We start from the raw sequence: 16,525 nt of genomic DNA on the forward strand, positions 1-16,525 counted from the left end.
GGGCGGGGGAGGAGGGATGAGGATGGGCTCCCGGGTGTCTTCCATTGTTTTCCCCGAACTGAAAGTGTCAGTCTCTCGACATCCAAGCTGTAGGATCTGGTAAAGCGGTGCTCCCTTAACCTTGTCAAGGAGAGGTGCAATTAAAATGTTTGGAACCATTACTTTTAGTTCGGTGTAAGGTTTTTTTTTTTTTTTTTTTTTTGTCTCTAATACAGATGGTCCGGAGGCAAAGATGTGAAATCTAGAGATGGGGAAGCACACACACCAAAAAAAAAAAAAAAAAAAAAAAAAAAAAAAAATCAACATGAACTAATCTAGGTTTTCTCCTCCGTGCTACTGCCTGGAGTGACTTGGGGGAATCTCTTCTCTCCCCGGGAACGGGTTTAATCAGGAGGCAGCTGGCTCCGGGAGAAACCCGGGAGCTGTGTGCTCGCACACCCCTCCCCCTTTCCGGCTGGGTCAGCTCCTGTCCTGCCCTCCTAGAGCCAGCCCCCCAGGGTTGGGGCTCCACCAAGGGGCTGGTTCACTTCTTGGTGTGAATCCTCTTTTTGGACTCTTCTCCACCCCCTTTGGCTTTGGGATGTGATTTAGCCTGGCCTGTGCAGCCATGTGTCTTGGCTACGGCTTTGGGGGGATTCAGGCAGGCCCTTTCTGGAGGGAGACTGCCAACCTATTTCCTGTTAAAGGCGCTTTGGATGACCAGTCTCTAATGTAAAATAAAATAATCAACCGCCCAAACTCCTCCTAGCCTCAAAGATTTAAAAAAATAAAAAGACAATTTCCTGTGTGAAAAAAAGACCCCATCAAAGGTGTCCCTCTCATCATGAGGGTTTTTTTTTTTTTTTTTTTTTTTGTAAAGAAAAAAAAAATACATTTTCGTAAATACCTCATTAACTCCACGGCACGATAGAGTGTCTCTGCAGCAGTTACCAACATTAAGTAGGTGTGAAAAGAGTTACTTTCCGAGCTTCTACCCATTCTGCTTCATAAGTGACAGAGCCAGACATCAAAGCTGCCGCTGTACCCAACGGAGCCGCGGGGATCCGGGAATCTGGCGGCTGCATAGACTGGGCCGGCTGTGGCAGACAGCCGCGCCCGCTCCACCAAAGCTGTTTTTGGAATGTGGGTTTTTTCTCAGTTGGGGCCTATGCTGTCACCATGTCCAATTATTCCTATAGGGAAACATGGAGTTCTCCGGTGGACTATCCAAGGCAGGTGAACAGTAAAGCGAATTTGGTGGCCGGAGTAAGAATGATATTGTACAAATGGCACATCACCCTGGAAAATACCACACCCCCAAACACTTCTCAGTTATTCTTAGAAATCTCCCTCGGTTCCCTGTGAGACAGGGTTCAGCAGCCCGCACAGACAGGACAAAAAGCGCATAGGAGGCAGTTAGGATAACATGGATGTGGCTAAAAATACCCCTCAGAAACACACATAAAAAAGCCAAATCCAACAACAGAACAAGCTAAAAATATTCCAGGCTTTGGCAAAGAGCACAGAGTTAAATAAATTATACAAGAGCCATTCATGGGAGCAAGTTGACTTTCTCTCTTACGGGAACTTGGTTCAAGCTAATAAAAATAATAATTTACTAGCCACTGAGCTTTGCATGAGTTTAAATTTAATTGGTGGGGCTTCTGGCGTTTGTCACTTCTTGGCGATTAGTGGGCTTGCTTGCCCTGGCCTGGGGCGGGGGTGTGGCGGGGGTGGGGGTGCTGAGGCCAGGGTCCCAGGCATCAGAAAAGGGTCTCTGGGGAGCAGAGCACAGTGCTAATACTAATACAGGAGGCCAGAGGAGGCAGGAGGCTGCCTGGGGATCTTCCAGGGAGACAGAAAACCAGCAAGCAAAGCTTGGCTGTTTTAATTTGATAAATGATTGTACACCTTTAAGAGTGTGTTTTAACAATCAAGATACACTCCAGCAAGTTGATAGGATGTTCGCTGTCAACTTACATATGTCATCAGAACGGGCTGTGAACATAAATAACTCGGGAGCTTCGGGACGCTCACAGGTTCTCCAAGGGGAGGTGGCAGGTCGCACCCCAACCTCTCACCCCCCCCACCCGTTCTCCGTGTCTGGAGGTCCTGGCCAGAGGAGTGAAGGGGTGTGGGAACGAATGCTTCTCTCTATTTGTGAGATTGGGTTGGGACCATCCTCCCTGAAGAGATCTCTCTCCCGCCAAAATAAAAGGGGCCAGGACTTCGTGTTCAGAAAAACCATGTGAAGTTGGCGGCTTTTTAAGTGAATCCAGTTTTATGCTTCTACTCTGACTGTGGTTGTCAGGGTGGCATCCTTGGCTCTCATTCTTCCCTAACTAAACACCCCAACATCCCATTCTACTGACCCCTGTAACTCCCCAAGGACTACATTTCCCAGAATGCCTTGGTCTAGCTCCAGACTCTGAGCCTGGGACCCTTTGGATCCCTGAACTGGGAATTCCCAAGCAAAGACGATAAAGTTCAAGCACTGCCACTGGGAATCAGGGCTTTCCGGGCAGCGGAAGGGAGCCATGGTGGTCACCCCAGTGTCTCTTTGCCCTTCTTCCTCTGAGGCCCCAGGAGTCCTGCCTGTCTTCCTCTTTACCACAAACATCTGACTGTAAGTCCCCACAATGGTATAGGCTGCCCTATCCCCTGGATCCTGTGCAGATGCCTTGATTGTGGAGGCCAAAGTCCCAAGAGAGTTCTTCCCTACCCCCTTACCCCTGCCCCAGCTCAGCCTGCACTAATGTGCCCCTTCAGAATCACATTGGAGGGGCCTAGTGGCCCTGTCCTGGGCCTGGCACAGGAGGGGAGGTCCCTGCCTAGGGAGTCCTTGAGGAAATGCCTTCTTGCCTTATTGACCAATATGACTCTGGAGATTCTCAAAAGAATCTCAGGACACAGCTGCTGCCTCAGGCCCTTTGGCAGGCAAGTCCCTGGAGCTCCTTTGTCCAGAGGTTCTGAAGTCCCTGATCCTGCAGGGGTGGTGGCCTGCCCAAGAGGCCTCCAGGTTGGGTGTGTGTATCTCCTTAGTTTCAGACCTACGGTGAACTAGCTTCAGAATTCAAAGCACGTGCCTTGTCTCTTTGGCAAATTAGGTGACTTACTCTGTCCCATGTCCAACCCCTTTGCCTGCCAAGGAGTGTCTCCCCTGGGGTTCCTGGTCCCCATTAACCTCTGGGACCTCATTCTCCTCCCCAATAGACATGGTGTAACAAGCAGAAAACAGAATCGCAAGCGCTGTGCAAGGCCTAGAAAATCAGCTCACAGCCCTCGCTGTGCTGGGAAGGAACAGGGCCTCGAAGGGCCTCCGGCATGGGACGGCACTCCGCTTTGGCTCCGACGCTCTGCCCGCTGACGTTTTTATGGGATAATATACCGTTTAGATCACGCAGGCCTATTTGTCAGTGGGCCGCCCCTGTTTGTCGTAATATATAATACCACTGCGTCCTGTGGCCCTGTGAGCAGCTGCCACCGCAGGCGTGGGGTGTGGGCTCAAGGGAGGTGTTGGTGGGGGTTGAATAAGGGGACACCTTACCCTGCTTCAGGACCAGCTCTGGGTTCACAGTGGACCTCAAGCCTGGTGGAGAGGTGTCCAGTGTCTAAGCTTAGAGCTATCAAGCCTCTGCTTGTAGGCTGCAGCTGCAGCTGTCTACATGATTAGATTCCAGATTCTGTGGGCTAGGAAACATCTCTTTCATTCTGACCTGGGGGAGCGAACAGGTGGGTTGGCTCCTGTCCCTTTCCCCCACCCCCAGCCCCAACAAAGAGTCCAGTGTCTGCATGGGAAGGCTTTTCGGCTGGCTGGAGGCAGTGTTCAGTCAGTTGTTGGTAAAGTATCCACTGTGTGCCTGGAATTGGGGAAGAAAGGCAAGCCAAGCAACCCACTCCTACCTCAGAGCAGGGACACGGTTTTTTTCAGGGGAAGATTTTAGAGATGAGGGGGGCAGTGGAGTGGAGAATGGTTATACTTCCAAGGGAAGGCTTTTCTGAACAGTACACGGGGGTCCTCAAGGCAAAGAACAGCATGGTGGGGGGGGGTGTGTGTGTGTGATGCTGAGGTGCCCTGCCCAAAAAGCAGAATCAGCTTTACTAAGTAAGAAAAGAACTAGCCGGCTACAATCCTCGTGCAAGAGCTGGGCTCTCTTTTCCTCACCTGCCCGTCTGTTTGCAGTGGAACAGGGCCCTTGCTTTCCCTGTCTTCTGCAAAGGCTCCAGAGGAGGGTCCACGGACACTCATTCCTACAGCCAGATGGGACTGGGTTCCTCAGGGCCAGCGGCCTGGGAGTGGGACAGGGCAGGGTGAGGACTGCGTTGAGGAGAAAGTGGGAGTCCAAGTGAGCATCCAGGACACCATGGAGAAGGTGTTCCCTTTAGGGCAGGTTTCCCCTTAGGCCTGGCAGGTTTGTCCCCTTTTGTGAAGCAGGGCCCAAGCTACACACCTGGAAATAGCTCTTTAGCTAGCAGCTGGCGGGTGAAACACAAACACACACACACACACACACACACACACACACACACACACGTGACAGTTCACACCTGCTCACTGTTCTCAACACTTTGGGGTAGGTCTTTTCACTGGTACTGATACATTTCTGCTGGCTCCTAGTGGCCTTCAGAGAATCACATTCCAGTGGCCTGACAGCCAGTCATCTAGGGACAGTGAATTCTCTAGGGCTTCCGGTGTCACCTGCTCCAGCCTTTGATCTCTGCCACCTACTGACTGAGCTGAGCTGCAGGCCCCATGACCCTCTTTGGCACCACCCAAGGCCTCCCACTCTGCTTCTCTGGACCCCCCACAAGACGTCCCCATGTTGAGGTGACCATAAACATGGAGAGTGAGCCTATTCCCCTGTGTCGGATTGCTGCTCAGCCCCCACCTCTGCTTACCTTGTGCTTGGCCACTGGACCTGGAGATGCTGCCCGGGCATTAGCTCTGCTGTGTCCCTCTCAGGTGCTGTGTCTACTCCACCCCACACATACACAACTCAGGGAGGTCCTTCCCAACGAGCTCCCCTTGCTTCTCGACACTCGGGATCCTCTGCTCTGTTGTACGGAGGACTCACTCTCAGCCTGCCCTGTCAGCCCCTTACCTCACTCCTCCCTACGCAGACCCCTCTGTCTCTAGCTAGTGATCGACCTCTAGAGGACCGGCCCCTCCTTGCCCCGTGCCCCTCTGTGTAGAGGAGTGACTGTTCTGACCCCACCAGTGTTTCTTTGCGCTGTGTCACCCCAAGCCACCAGGTCACCTTGCGGAAAACTCACCTGGAAACGAAACCAACCCCCATTTTGAGACTTGTCACAACCCTTTGGGTGTCCTAAAAATAAGCTTTTAATTTTCTTTAAAGTAATATTGAAATGGAAACTAATTTAAATCACAATACATCTTAGGCCAACCCTGAACAAGCCCTTATCATTTCTGAACTTAAAGTTAAGAAAACAACAACAACAACAGCAGCAGCAAAAGTTGTACGTGGCACCATATTTGTCTTTTTATAACACTGGCGATAGGTGGTAAACAGTACAGAGCCAGAACGATCAATCCCAGAAGGGCCTTCAGTGGGAGTCGGGCAGGGAACACTCCTTCAGATACAGACTAGGAAGCAGGGGCCACTAGGATGCTGGGGCCCACGGGACACCTGAATCTGTACTTCTCCTGTGTTGCTGACTACCCTCCAGAACCTCCCTTTGCCTTCTTGGGGTTCGCTGTGTGCTCTGGGCTCTCTGAAGGCTTAAGCAGCCTATGGTTCTGTCTCCTCTCGATACGTATTCATTAGGTCTTGCAGGATGGTTAACAAATAGCATCCAATTATCCTCCTCGTTGTTGTCCTCAGTCGGTTAAAGCAGCAAGTGTTTATTATTTCAGATTCTGTGGGTCAGGAATCTGGGGCACAGGGTGGATTGAACTGTAGGTAGCTTACCAGTTCTTTCCCCTGGGGCCTTCTGGCATCCTTCTTCTGGACAGCATTTTACTCAGAGCAAACCAGAGAGAGAGACAGAGAGACACACAGGGAGAGGGAGAGACAGAGACACACGACACAGAGAGACAGCCTTCTAGTCACACAATCAACCTGAGGTTGCCCTGTACGTGTGTGTGTGTGTGTGTGTGTGTGTGTGTGTGTGTGTGTGTGTGTGTGTGTTGGATACAAATAGGGTACATGTCAGAAACACTGGAGACTATCTCAGCACTCCTGTGGCCATACCAGCCCCCCTGCACCCCTCACTCCTTGGTCTCTGGATACTGGCTCAGAAACCTCCTTAGGGTTTATTCCTTCGAATGGAAGCCTCTCTTCTCACTAAGGCCTTCCTGCCTCTCAGCCTCGTTCCAGCCCCTGGGCACCCCAAAGCGGACCCCCAACGCACCTCACCCTGATTCTCTGTCCCAGCTTCTCTTCCCGATTCTCCAGCATTGCTGTAGACTCCATTGTGAGCTGTCCCCGCTCCACAGGACTCTGGGGATGTGTGAAATGTGTAAACTTGTCCCTTCTACCAGTCAGGATACTGTTGGTCACAGACCCAGACGCCTGAGCCCTGACAGAAGCCTATTCCCTAGCTGTGCCACTACCTAGGGGCTTGTGGGGTTTGTGTGAGACACAGAGCCAGGCTACAGATCGAGTACAGGGCAGCTCATGGCTTCCCCAGATTGCAGGCAGGGGTAGGGTGATGGGGGGGATGAGCCTAGAGCCACATAGGCTGGGGTAGAACCTCCTCTGGATGGTGCATAGGTCTCTCATTCTGTGGCCTTCATAGCAACAGTTCATGTCCTCTGATCTGGGCAGAATTTCCTCCAGTCTTCCCTTTGCCAGCTGTCTGTCTGCCCAAGTGGCGTCAGAGCTCATCCAGCCTCCAGGGAAGGCCCTAAGCAGACCCCAACCCTACCCTTGGTCCCCACTTCCCTGTAAAAGGCAGCTGACTGGGGGGGGGGATGATGCTGGGGGAGGAGCTAATCAGAGCACCACCATGCATTTAGGTGTCATTCCTCCTCTAAAGCTGTTGGGGTTACTTCTAAGGACTGTATTTACCATTGTTTCAGCCCCAACAATGAGCGCCCAGCCCCAGGCTCACCGGGGCCTTCAAACTCTTAAGTAGACAGGGTAAGAATCAGTTGGTGCCTTACCAACCCTGCCCTGAGAGCAGGACCTACCCAGCATGGCAGGGGTGTAGGGAGGTAATTTTCTGCCTTTCCCATCACATATGCACCAAAGGCCTTGTTTCCTTCCCACACTGAAGGGAGCAGGGACAGACAGTCTGCCACAGTGGCACTGCACTTGGAAAGCATCCCGCACCAAGGAGCAAGACACACCCAGTGGTACGCCTTCTCCTGAGATAGGAGAGATGCTCAGGTACAGCCTGCGTTCTGTGCTCCTTAGCTTCACTGTTCAGCTGTAAATTATCTGACCGCTGTGTCTCCACTGGAAGCTACTGCTGGTACCCTGTGCCCCTGAAAGGGTGTGTGGACTTGCAGGCAAGTCAGTGTCCTCATGGGCTGAGCAGTCCTCGCCTCTGCTCAGCAGCCTGGCAAAATGATGCAATCTTGCTGAGAAATGACCATGGTTTCGCGCTAATCAGATCCCCAGACCTCTGTCCCGCTCTGTCTGGGCCTGTGGAGTCTCACAGAACCTTTCAGCACTTGCTGTACCCCTAGCCTCTTTCCTGCACGTGCCTCTATGCTTCTGAGCACCTAGTCCTTCCCTCTCCGTGCCTAAGCCTGGGAGGTCTTCCTGAGAACCAGGACCCATCTCTAGGAGAAAGCACCAGAATCGGGAAGTTGCTTCCTGCTTCTCTCTGCCCAGTGTCCTGTTTTCCGGAGCAGAAGGCAGCACTGTTGCATGCTTCCTTCCCAGACCTTTCCTTGCCCTTTCTTATTGCAAGGTCCTTGTGCCCTGGGTTAGCCTAGATAAGTCTGGTACCAGGCCAAGCGCAAGACACAAATGCCCGCTCCGCCTCTTGGACATGCAGCAGAAGGCTGAGTGGAGGGTCCTGTGGTGGTGAGGAATCCAGGGTGCAGCCTTCACTGGGAAGGGGTCAGCCAGGGCTTTTCAGGGAAAACCTTGAGGAGTTTCGGAGGGGCCCCCATCCGTTCCCTCCGAATGAGAACACAGTATGAGTCTCAGCGGCTGGAGACAGCCGTACCTGAGGCAGCTGTTTGGGAAATGACACAGTCTGGCGCTGGCAGCACAGATCTAGAAGGCCCATGGTCCTGCAGCATCCCTGTGGAATATAGTGTCCCTCGGGCCTCCAGGGGATGATAACTAACTACGCCAAGCCATTCTGGAATCCAGGCCCTGGGTGCCTTCTTTCCCAGTTTTCAGGACAGATGGTTCCTGTGGGCAGCAGGAATTCTCCCAGCCCAGTGTGGCAGTTGACCCGGGGCCAGAGGCCACCGTGTGCATGTCTGTCCCTGCTGCTATACTGCCTGCTAAATCTTTGACACAGGCTGGTGTTTGTCTTGCCTAGGTGTGTGGTACCAGAGGCGCTTCATGGCTGGAGTCTTGCTAGGTGTTGTAGATGGGTCCTCAGTCATCCAGGAAGTGCGAGCCAGCCCAAGCTTTCGGACGAATGGCTTGCTCCAGGAAACCATGGGAAGGTGTTTGGGAGACATGAATGGCCCTCCCTCAGCTCTAGCAGATGAGGTACTTCCCACTTCTCAGGTGGTCAGTGTCAGCTGGGCAAGTGATCCTATACTTTATGTATCAAGAGGGCTTAGAAGTCTGAGCTCCTGCAAGAAGTCAGTCTGTCCGGTTTGTACGTTCCCTGTGCAGCAAGGAGGGCCAGGTTAGGAGAGCCACAGCATGAATACCTGCTGCTCTGGAGACCTGGGCAGATATCTAATGGAGGTAGCTAGCCCCTGGGTGCAGGAGAGACGCTGGGCACCACAGGCAGAACACTGGCAGCAGCAGGGACTTGGGTTCCTTCAGTGGTCCTTTGTTCCCATAGTGCTGTGGGCCTGGGGCAGTGGCTTTCCATAGAACCATCACATACTTTGGCTGTGGGCCAGAGAGGCCCTGGCCACAAGGACTGAGGGCTCACACCTCCCAGCAACCAGGCCGGCCAGGAAATGTGTGAGCATGAATAAAGCTAGGGGAATAGAGTCACAGAGAAGGTTGGGAGCTGCCCGCTAGCAGCTCTAACCTCCCCCTCCCCCATATTCTTAACCTCCCCTCCCTCATATCCTTAGCCCCCTCCCCCATATCCTTAGCCTCCCCCTCCCTCATATCCTTAACCTCCCCCTCCCCCATATCCTTAACCTCCCCCTCCCTCATATCCTTAGCCCCTCCCTCATATCCTTAACCCCTCCCCCACATCCTTAACCCCCCTCCCTCATATCCTTAACCCCCACCCCCATACCCTTAACCTCCCCTCCCCCATATTCCTAACCTCCCCCTCCCCCATATCTTTAACCTCCCCTCCCCCATATTCTTAATATCCTCAATCTCTCAGGGTACCTTGTCTCTGGAGTATCAAGACAGCTCCTGTCACTACTGTGGGTCCTGGATGGGACAAGGGGTTACATGCACCATCACAGACACTTGTCCACTTGGCAGAAGGGGAAATTGCGCCAACCTGGTGATGTCATTACCCACAGACACTCGACTAGGAAGAGTGAAAGTTTTCTGTGGATATAGTTTCATGGACATTCATCCTGCAGGTAGCATGACCTGGTGAGGGTCTGTGTCCCTCCCTGTTTGGGTTTCCTCCGTCCTCTCCATGAATAGTTGAGATGGACCATATTCAGGGCTCTCCTTAAGGGTTATAGGCATGGGTTGAGAGGCTAGATCCGAGAGAACAGGGTGGATGTCCATAGCTGGATCAGAGTTTCCAGTCCTAACTATGGGGCCGATGCTTCTCCGAGATGAGGCCCAAACATGTGAGTGCATTTGTAGGTCCCTGAACATTATATGTATAAACATGTTTGTGTGAGTGTATATGTGAGCATGCATGTAGCCTTACAGGCAAGTATGTATGGGTGGGAAACCCTGATAAACGACACCAGGGTGGCCTTTCTTTATGTGGCTGGCTTATTTCAAGGCAGTGGGAAGAGAAGTGTTGTTTAGTAGTGGAAGCTCTCCAAGCTGGCGGGTGTGGCTCCCAAGAGTGGTGTTGAGCAGCCCTACTTACCTTCTCACACTCTTGCTGCCTGACCAGCAGCTGGGAGAGTCCTGGATTCCCAGCTGCCCCAGAGGGAATGTGTGAAGGACCAGAGTGGGTATGTGCCCTTCCTTGTCCCTCCTGCAACACCAGCCCCCGCCTGCCTGTCCTGGGACACTGAATCACTCTAGGAAGAAGTTAAGCCTCTCCCCGTCCCCCCACTGAGGAGCCTTGGCCACCCGCCTCCTGTCCTAGCCAAGGGGCTAAATTTACTCTTTTAATAAGAACCAGACTTATATCCGATTTTCCTTTTCTTTTATTAGTTCTGGGCTGTCGGTTGAGCCTGGTCCCTTGTCATCACTGCCTCCCGGCCTTTTCCATGGTTGCCCAGTTGAGTGGTTCAGCAACCACAGAGCTTTCCTATTATGGCCTGAGAGTGACTTCCTTTGGGACTTCCGGAAGGTTCTCTCGGACTGGCCAAGGGGCTTCCCGGGTGAGGTGATCATTCCCAGGCCACCCCCATGTCCCAAGGATGGGCCAAGCCCAACGCCCACTGCTCAACATTCTTGGCCTCTCCTTCAGCTCCCGCCCCAGGCCGTGGCTGCAGGGCCTTCCATCTTTCCTCCCTCCCTTTCCTTCTGTTCCTCTCTCTGGGCTTGTCTTAGCCTCTTCTCTAACCACCTCATGGAGCTGGCTTTTGCGGTGTGGGGCCCTGTGATGGCTGGGTGTCCTATCTGAGCTTCGAGGGCTGAAGAGGCCGGTCAGGGAAGCCTATTGCTGAGCTGCAGGCTGACACCTCCTGGCAGTGGGCTCAAAGCTTTAGGGGATTTTTGCCCCCCCCATTTAAGATGGCCCCCTGCTATAACAGCAAGTCTGCCGATGAAGAGGAGTCTGAGGAAAACTGGACCTTGCTTCTCCCAGTGGAGAGACAGCCTTGACCATGTAACCTGCCTTCTCGAGTAATTTTTCTCAGCCACTCTTAGGTTTGGATCTTTCCTGCAGCAAGAGAGGCGGCTGGGATGCTGTGCTGGCTCAGACAGAGGCCTTAAAGCTGCCGCCTGGGGCTGACTTGAGCCTATGGTTGGTTCCCTTCCTCCCAAAGCTAGCCTGGATGTTTATCTACACCAGGGGAGGCGGTGGGCAGACTTATCAGGGTCCACCCAAGTCAGTCAGTGCGAGTCTGGTAAAGACCCTTGGGAAATAGCTTTCTGGAGAATGTGCACAGACTACGTGCCCTCATGTTCAGGAACGGAGTTTGTAAAGGCCTCTAGGCAGCCATGGGTGCGTCCTCACAGACACACAATCTAGACATGCCTTCACAGCCAGCGCTTGTTGTACCCCAACATGCACATATCGTCAGAGACGTACATTGAGAGAGAAGTGTGCACACATTAAGAGACACACCCTTCGAGTGCTTGAAAAAGACCTGTTCCCACCTCTGCCATGTGTGCTGTCCCCATGCTGTCAGGTGCTGCAGCAGATGGGACCAGTGCACACCAGGAGCAGCCTCTTTCCAGTCACCTGGCTTGGGGAAGAGTTTCAGAATTGTTTCTCTACCGGGCCTGGCATCCCTACTCTTAACCCCTCCTCCTCCACCCTCCACCGGGCAGGGGGGTTAGATAGGCGTCATCCGGTTTCCAAGCAGGCTAGACTGAAGCCTTTTTTCCTGATTCTGCACTTGTGGAGAGACCCGTGTTGGAGTTCTGTTCTCCCTAGGGTTCCTGGAATGAGAGGAATGTGGGGTGGGGCAGAAGGGCTGTCTCTCCTTCCTCCTCTGTTCCCTGTGGGATAGGCTTGGTCGGAGAGGAGAACTTTGCTTTCATTTTTTTTTTTCTTCTTTAGCCAAAGATGCTCCTCACCCTAGTCTGGTGTCTCCTGTGGAGCTGGGCAGCTAGATGTCACCATTGCCTGGTTAGCCTTACAGGGGACCTAGAGAGGCAGAGCAGGAAGCCAGTGCCTAAGGAAGAGGGGAGTCTGAATGGGTGTGAGCGGGAGGGTGGGAGCTGGCACAGGCAGTGGGTACAGCCGCCAGACACAGAACCAAGAAGGCCCATGCCAGCAGCCAGTCAGCTGGGCTTCCGGAAGCAACAGGAGCCCAGAGAGCCTGGGAATAGACTTGTTTCTCTGGAGCTGCCGCCATCTCAGGGAGCTGTGGCTTTATTTATTTATTTGTGTTTTTGTTTTGTTTTGTTTTTTACAACCCATTTCACAGTTTCCAGAAGAGGAGGACAGTGTCTCAGAGGCTAGCTTAACTCAGAACAAATGCTTGCTCCCGCCTACCCCACTGGCTCAGGAGAGTGTCAGAATGCCAAGACAGCCTGGCCAGAGAGCTGGTACACAGGCATGGCTAGCTAGCACCTGGCCACCCAGCCACCCGGGACTGGGTTCTGGTGTGCCAGATCTTCATGGGGATCTTTGGCACGGCTTTAGGCTGTCAGACCCTCAAGGCTTTGTCCCCCAGGCTCCTAGGCAACCTAAGGTGGTCTGATGATCTCCTGTCTGTGAACTGTCTTGGCCTCAGTGGCCCAGCATACACATGAGTGAGCGGAAAAGGCTGTCTCTCTTTCCTCCTCTGCTCATGAGTGGCTTATGTCCAGCTATGTAGGCTGCATTTGCCTCCCAGGTATATAGGTTGTTGCTACCCCTACGGCCTACATAGTGGCCTCAGTGGTCACTGAGATCTCCAGGTTTTCTGGTTTTGTTCTCTTGCTGTGATTGAGCAGTCTGGCCCAGAACAGCCACACTATTTGGCTCGTTTGGCTTATACTTCCAGGCTGTATTTTGTCTTCAAGGAAACTAGGAACTGAAGCAGGAAACTTGATGAAGGAGCTATGGATGGATGCTACTTGCTAGCTCATGTTTAACTAGACTTTACGCGCACACACACACACCAACCAGGACCATGTGCCCAAGGAAAGAAGCGGCCAGCCTGGGCCCTCTTATATCAATTAATAATCAAGGTAGGTCTTCACAGACACACCCACAGCCAACCTGGTGTAGGCGACTCCTCAGTAGAGGCTTCTTTCAATTGACTCTAGGCTGTGTCGGGTTGACAGGGAAGGCTGACCAAGGGTGTCTGCCCTGGGACTGTAGCCTCCACAACTCCAAGTAAAGTTGAGGGGTCCATTCTTCCCATGTGCTCCTGCTGATGGTCAGCCCTCCCTCTGAGGAGCCTGGCAAACACAGTGACCCGGTCTCTCTTGCCCATCACAGTAGCATGCCATCTTCTCAGAAACAGACCTGAGAGCTGTGTAGCACCTGCAGTCCTCAAAGCAGGCCATTCTATGCCCTGTCTAGCAGTTTCCTGAGCCCTCCTGCTGCTGGCAGCCCCGGAGCAGCCATGATCCAGGTGTGGCCCATGGCGGGTCACTGACCTTGGCATGGGGACAGAGTAGCCTCCCACGAATGGGGCTGTGCTTTTTGTGTCATTGCCTGAGGTGTGTCAAGTAGGCCCTCTGGCATGCTGGCTTCCAGAATGGTTTTCTCAGCCAGCCAGCTATTCACGCCAGGCCTTCATGGTGTCCTGGGCAGAGCTGAGGTGGGCCTGGAGCTGAGACCAGAGCTTCACTCCAGTTGAGCAGCTGGTGGGGTCCCAGAGGCCGTTGTCACCTCATACTTCTCAGATAGTTCCTGGGAGGATGTTCAGGCAATGGGCTCATCTTGTCCCACAGAGGGGGTGACTGGATAGTCAGTGACATCATTCTATGGACCTGTTCAGTTCGGTCCTTGGGGCTGTGGGCTGGGACTACGCTATGCAGGGTAGAACGTGTATTGTTTGCAGGACCTGGGACAAGTGCGGTTGGTGCAAAGATCTGGGAGCCTGATGGTGAGGAGACCCCCGACTCACTGTCAGGAGACCTTCTGGCTCTCTCCACTGTACCAGGCTCCCCAGTGTCCTGCCTAGTCTGGTAACCAACACTCATAGACAGGAGACTTTGCCAAGAGGAAAGAGCCTTCAGCCTAGTTCCTGGCTGGACTTGGCCTGAGGCAGTGGCCCTGGCCAAGGGCCCAAGCTGAACTGGGATCCCAGGCCCACTGCACCAGCCCTGTCTGGGGTTGGCTCCTGGTCAGCAGGCAGAGCTTAGAAGGTGGCTGCCAGGTCTGCCCAGGGCTCTGCTTGCCTGGCACATTGCCATCACCGCAGTCCTCAAAGGTGTAGGTGACAATAGGAACTCAGATCCCTGGTCCTGGGTTTTTTCGGGTTGCTTAGAGACTGGGTAGGCTGAGGGGAAAACCTCAACGAGCCAGCAGTGTCTCTTACCCCACAGCAGTTGCTACCTACCGTGAGGCTGTCCACCTGGCAAGGCCTACGGAATCCCTTGGAGTTTTCCCACCAGAACAAAGATGGTGGGGAAAACCCTGCCCCTCGACAGGCCGAGTCAGGATCATATGTGGTCTATGCTGGGCCTGCCTGAGTCACCCCAAACTGCTGTAGCAAATAAAGTCCTCTGGAGCAATGTCCCAGGAAGTTGGCTATGCCATAAGAGAACTCTGCCAAGGTCAGCAGTACCCAAAAGGGGGGTCCCTCGAAATACTCATGGCAGTGACCTCTGGGCTGGGGATTTCCTCTGCTTTTACTACTTGGACAGATATGGCATCTGGGTGAGGACACTGCGTTCCCTTCTGCACTTTTTCAACATGACAGGAGAGGAGAGGTGTGGAACCCTGCAAGAGGGGGAGAGCTGTGACCCTGCCCCCTCTGCTTTAATTTCACAGACTCCACAGGCAGCAGCCCATGCTTCAATGGGTATCTGTAAAAGAGACCCCCCCCCAAGTCAGAATGTGGGCCAATATGGAGTGATGAGGGCCCTCAGGCTGGAAGACGTTGACGTTGGCACAGCCTCTCAGTAGAGCAGCCTCTACCCTTATGAGATAGAGTAGGGGGCTGATCAGTCTGTTGTATTGTCCCTCACACCTCCAATCAGAAGGACCCTCTTCTGAGAAAGTATTGGGGCAAAGCGTCAGATGCAGTCAGGATCGATCTCCTAGGTTGGAACATGATGGCCCAAGACATACTGGGCTCTGACTTGCGGGCCTAGTTGCTCAGAAGCCCTGCTAGCTGCTGTAGGATTTTGGCCAGTGACTTTTCCTGCTGATCCCCTTCCTTGCCAGGAAACAGTGGGGGAACTGTTGCCTTGCCTGGGTTTCATGGATTCACACCCACGTGATGTGAGAGAACTCCAGGTGCTCCATTCCCAGACCGAGATCCTGGAGAAATTGGTTTTGCAGACCCAACTTTTGGACTCCCATTACTTCCCATGGGCGGGGCTTCCCTAAAAGGGTGTGGGGGTGGGGTGGGTGGGAGGAGTAGAAAGGCCTGGGAGACTCCAGGCCAGCTCCGTGGGGCAGGCACAAAGTCTGCAGCTGGAGCAGCCACACTCAGCCCACAAGCATGGCCCCCCACAGTCTCTGGAGCAGGGCAGGAAGGCCAACACTTCCCTTCCCAGCCTGGAGTCTCCTCCCCTGGCGTGGACACGCCTGTGGTCTGGAGTAGATCCCTTGGCAATCCCAGCCATGTGGTCTTGTCCGGGAAGTCCCTGGCTCTTGGGTGCCTTCAGCATGTTCTCCGTGGGCCTGCACAAAGCGGAGGACCCTTTCAGCTCTGCCCGGGTCAGCACTCGCATGCCCTTCCTCTGCCCATGTCTAAGGTCTCCTCTGTGCACCCCATCCCCTCAGACCAGGCGCGGAAGAAACCACTTTCCAACCACTAGGCTGGAAGCTGGTGGAATTCAGTACAGATGGCAGGGTCCCACAGGGGCAGTCCCCTCCCCTACTGACTGCTTCCCTACTGAGTCACCCTGTGTTTGGGAAGTTCCCAGGGCCAAGCCAGGCTGAGATGAGGCATCACCAATATAGCAATTCCCCTGCCTCCTGGGCGGGAAGCTACTGCAGTGACTCACCTTGGGCTGGCCAGGCTCCACCCTACACTGCCTGCCCACCACCCCAGGATGGCCATGGACTAGGCCCCCTGGGTACCTATGGCAAGGTACCAGGGCAACATCCTGGGGTAAAAGACCAGCTCTGCAGCCCAGACCACCCACCGAACAACCCTGTGTGCAGAGGCTTTCTGTGCACGTATGTGATGTGTGGACAAGAGCTGGTCACCATGACAACCAGGGAGACTTTCTTGGCCTGGCCCTGACTGCTGGACTCTGGCAGAGACAGGGCCCAGACGGTGCCAGCCACCAGTGAGGGATGCAGCTAGCTGGTGGGCAAGAGAAGAGGGTGAACAGGTTGTGGAGACTGGCCTAGGTCAGGGGTAGCTCACCATCTGCTGCATTCCCAGGCCACCAAGAAAAACACTGGCCCGGTCCAAGAAGCTTGGGACTCTGAACTATCAGATAAGTGACTGTCTCCTGCTCAGCGTCAACTCCATCACAGCCCGCTCCCGAGTGATCCACAGGGGACTTGAAAAGATACTCTGTGTGGATCCAAACTCCTCCCCTGA

The 16,525-nt window shown here is 53.7% G+C and overlaps 1 protein-coding gene across 1 annotated transcript in view; it reads left to right on the top strand.

Annotated features, from left to right (window-relative positions):
* Positions 1-16,525, top strand: part of BAHCC1 (BAH domain and coiled-coil containing 1) — a 55,432-nt gene that overhangs the window by 7,131 nt on the left and 31,776 nt on the right. The window lies entirely within an intron of this gene.

Source organism: Micromys minutus (genome assembly GCF_963924665.1).
Source record: "Micromys minutus genome assembly, chromosome: 10".
NCBI classification, from domain to species: domain Eukaryota; kingdom Metazoa; phylum Chordata; class Mammalia; order Rodentia; family Muridae; genus Micromys; species Micromys minutus.